The sequence below is a fragment of the Rutidosis leptorrhynchoides genome, chromosome 6 (assembly GCF_046630445.1).
Source record: "Rutidosis leptorrhynchoides isolate AG116_Rl617_1_P2 chromosome 6, CSIRO_AGI_Rlap_v1, whole genome shotgun sequence".
In the NCBI taxonomy this organism is placed as follows: domain Eukaryota; kingdom Viridiplantae; phylum Streptophyta; class Magnoliopsida; order Asterales; family Asteraceae; genus Rutidosis; species Rutidosis leptorrhynchoides.
In genome coordinates, this window is record NC_092338.1 from 325,358,668 (window position 1) to 325,363,273 (window position 4,606).

General features: G+C 32.0%; 1 non-coding gene across 1 annotated transcript; it reads right to left on the reverse strand.

Moving 5' to 3' along the window:
* Positions 1–1,773: 1,773 nt before the first annotated feature.
* TRNAF-GAA (transfer RNA phenylalanine (anticodon GAA)) lies at positions 1,774–1,846 on the reverse strand. Its single transcript has one exon. It is a non-coding gene; the product is annotated as a tRNA-Phe (tRNA).
* Positions 1,847–4,606: the final 2,760 nt, after the last annotated feature.

Consider the following 4,606-nt stretch of genomic DNA (forward strand, 5'->3'; position numbering starts at 1 on the left):
TATATATTGTTATAGGTTCGTGAATCAACCAGTGGCCAAGTCTTACTTCCCGACGAAGTAAAAATCTGTGAAAGTGAGTTATAGTCCCACTTTTAAAATCTAATATTTTTGGGATGAGAATACATGCAGGTTTTATAAATGATTTACAAAATAGACACAAGTACGTGAAACTACATTCTATGGTTGAATTATTGAAATCGAATATGCCCCTTTTTATTAAGTCTGGTAATCTAAGAATTAGGGAACAGACACCCTAATTGACACGAATCCTAAAGATAGATCTATTGGGCCTAACAAACCCCATCCAATGTACCGGATGCTTTAGTACTTCAAAATTTATATCATATCCGAAGGGTGTCCCGGAATGATGGGGATATTCTTATATATATGCATCTTGTTAATGTCGGTTACCAGGTGTTCACCATATGAATGATTTTTATCTCTATGTATGGGATGTGTATTGAAATATGAAATCTTGTGGTCTATTGTTACGATTTGATATATATAGGTTAAACCTATAACTCACCAACATTTTTGTTGACGTTTAAAGCATGTTTATTCTCAGGTGAATACTAAGAGCTTCCGCTGTTGCATACTAAAATAAGGACAAGATTTGGAGTCCATGTTTGTATGATATTGTGTAAAAACTGCATTCAAGAAACTGATTTCGATGTAACATATTTGTATTGTAAACCATTATGTAATGGTCGTGTGTAAACAGGATATTTTAGATTATCATTATTTGATAATCTACGTAAAGCTTTTTAAACCTTTATTTATGAAATAAAGGTTATGGTTTGTTTTAAAAATGAATGCAGTCTTTGAAAAACGTCTCATATAGAGGTCAAAACCTCGCAACGAAATCAATTAATATGGAACGTTTTTAATCAATAAGAATGGGACATTTCATCATCCCCTAATGAAGAATTGCCAAACCATTTGACTCTTGAACCATTCCAATATAAAGGTTTAGTCAATCAAATAATAGATAGTAAATGGGTCGGTTTGAAAATAAATGAATTGCTCGTTGTAGAATATTATTCTCGTCGATAGAAGGATTTCTCTACCAATGTAAGACAATCAACTCCATTTGTTAGAACAGCTTCCATCGAGTCTCTGCACCTATCCTTTTGATTTTTGCTTTCTGAACCTTTGTTTGTTTTCGGAAAACGTGATTTGGCTCAGGATTGCCCATTTTTATTAATTCCAGGGTTTCTCTGAATTTGAAAGTTATCACTTAGTAAGTTTCCATACCAAGGCTCAATCCAATTAAGTCCGTAGCGTCTACCGATTTCACCATATCCCCCTTTTTGAGATGAAAATCTCATTGTGATCCCGTCCCCTTTTTCTTTCATGTATACCGGAACCATTGAATTCATTAGATAGATGCCGATTCCTGTCTCGAAAAAGTGTTTTCTCCTCTTTGTCTTTGATTTCTTGTATATCTTCTTTCATCTTCTATAGTTAGAATCTATATTTATATAGTTATAATCTAATAATCTATATGAAGGCTCATACTCGTTCCAATCAAAAACGATTTTATCATTTCTGTATCCTCAATTCAATATATTTGGATACATACCCTATACACACTTTGTATAATAAACTCTTTACCACTCTAAAAAAAAGGGGTCTATCTCTAAAGACTGAGATGTATAATTATTATCTAGCTAGAGTCTTAATGAATATGTATTCATAATTCATATGAATTATCAATTAATCAATTAATTACTAGAATAATAAAATAATAAAGACTCATACAAATTAATCTTGTGTCAGGAACCAGATTTGAACTGGTGACACGAGGATTTTCAGTCCTCTGCTCTACCGACTGAGCTATCTCGACTATTACTAATGTCTCATCCTTATTTTCATTTTACTAGAGAACGTGGGTCTATGTCAATTGAAACGGTATTACAAAGTCTCATCCAGTTCCTATAATTTGTCAAAAGAATAACTTTGTAAGTTTCAGTTTTCAGTATGAATAAAAATATCATCGTGAATCATTCAAATGGGGATTCCTTCCTCAAAGATGTTCGTTTGTACATGTATCATTATCATATATATCACATGTGATGTGATAAGAGAACAGCATTTCTGCTCAGATCCATTTGTATAAAGAGTAGTGAAAGAGAAAGATAAGGAGTTTTGAACCGCTAACAAAAAAGGAAAAAGAAAAAGGATATGATATTTGGGGAAAGAGGGACTTGAACCCTCATGATTTTTGAAATCGACGGATTTTCCTCTTACTATAAATTTCATTGTTGCTGGTATTGACATGTAGAACGGGACTCTATCTTTATTCTCGTCCGATTAATCAGTTCTTCAAAAGATCTATCAGATTATGGAGTGAATGGTTTGATCAATGAATATTCGATTCTTTGTTCAATATGGAATCGATTCATATCAATTCTTCTGTATCTCTATTATGATATGTATACAGGTTTATCCTTCATCTTTTCTGAAGTTTCGATAGAAGGATTTCTCTACCAATGTAAGACAATCAACTCCATTTGTTAGAACAGCTTCCATCGAGTCTCTGCACCTATCCTTAAGATTTTCGCTTTCTGAACCTTTGTTTGTTTTCGAAAAAAGTGATTTGGCTCAGGATTGCCCATTTTTATTAATTCCAGGGTTTCTCTGAATTTGAAAGTTATCACTTAGTAAGTTTCCATACCAAGGCTCAATCCAATTAAGTCCGTAGCGTCTACCGATTTTGCCATATCCCCCTTTTTGAGATGAAAATCTCATTGTGATCCCGTCCCCTTTTTCTTTCATGTATACCGGAACCGTTGAATTCATTAGATAGATGCCGATTCCTGTCTCGAAAAAGTGAGTTCTCCTCTTTGTCTTTGATTTCTTGTATATCTTCTTTCATCTTCTATAGTTAGAATCTATATTTCTATAGTTATAATCTAATAATCTATATGAAGGCTCATACTCGTTCCAATCAAAAACGATTTTATCATTTCTGTATCCTCAATTCAATATAGGTGGATACATACCCTATACATCTTGTAACGTCCCTGGATTTTCCAACGTTCATTTATTAATAATTATTATTATTAAAATGTACGATTAAACGAATGTATGTTATTACATTTACATGTTGCCATGACTAAACGTACTTGACTTTAATTGCCCGAAACGTCTTTGTGACACCCGAGACTTACACAAATAATATTTTCAAATATTATTTACATTCATGATTAGTTTTATTAATCATTTTAATTAACTAAAGTTACTAGTTAATTACTTGGGCTTTAATTGGATTTATTTGTTAATAACTTGGAACTTGGGCTTTATATTTGTACATGGACTTAAAGAGCCCACCCTACACCATACATGGACTTAACTAGCCCATTCTACTTCATGTAAGTATCATTTTAGATGTAACTAGTTAGTTTATACAATTGAAATCTTGTTAGCTCTTAATCCCCATGCAAACCCATCTTATATCCAACTTTTGAAGACTTTACCATGCATGGACTAGTGAACATTTTTCTTCCCCCTCCCCCACTCCAAAGCCGTCGGCCTTCATGGTGTATAGGAGGTTTTGTTTCATTTTTTTTTACTACTTCACTCACTTATATCCTCACTTTTCTCTCTTTCAAAACACATACACAGAATACTTGTAACATTTCTCTCATATTCTCTCTAAACTTGTAAGCAACTTGAGCTTCTTTTTCTCTTCTTTTCTTCTTGTAAAAACCGAACCAAGTACCCTCTACATCATCATTCTTACTTGTTTGTTTACTTGATACTTGTTAGTTGTTGTTATTACTTACTTACTAGTTGTTATTTATTATTTACTTACTAGTTTCAAAAATCAAACTTACTAGTTTGATTCTTCATTTATCTTGTAATTTCAAGAACACTCAAGAACTAAACTTACTAGTTTATGTTCTACATATATTGTTTCAAAAGATTGTAAGTTCATGTGTTGAAAGCATACTTGTGATTCATGAAGTAAACTTTAAAGTTTACTTTCTTAAAGATCAAACTTTGGTTTGAATCTTTAAAGTATGAACAACCATGAACAAATTACTTGTTTACTTAGTTTACTTCTTCATTTTATACACTTTAATTTCATGTTTGTTGTTGTTGTTGGTCAAGTACTACAAGTTAGTCTTGATCTCATACTTTCTTGAAATTTAAAGTTAACTTTAAAGATTCAAGAACATGGAAGTGTAACTCTTTATTTATAACTTTACATACTTGTGTTGGATTTAACTTAATAACCTTAGATCTAGACTTTTAGGTCTTGGATCTTCAAGATCTAACTAAGAACTATGTTCTACATCTTAAGATCTTGATTAGTTAGTTTACTTTCAAGTTTGTAACTTGTTTTTACTATTAAAGTTCATGTAAGTGTTAGATCTAAGACCTTGATGTAACTTTGGTTCATCAACTTCATACAACTCTTAAGTGAGTTGATCTACATGTCTTAGACTCACACTTGTGTCATAATTGTCAAAACTTAGTTAGTATTACTTTTACATTTCTTGTATGTGCTAAATCTAAGACTTTGATGAAACTTTGGTTCATCAAAACACTTGCAACACTTAAGTGAGTTGTGCTTCATGTCTTAGACTTGCACTTGGAT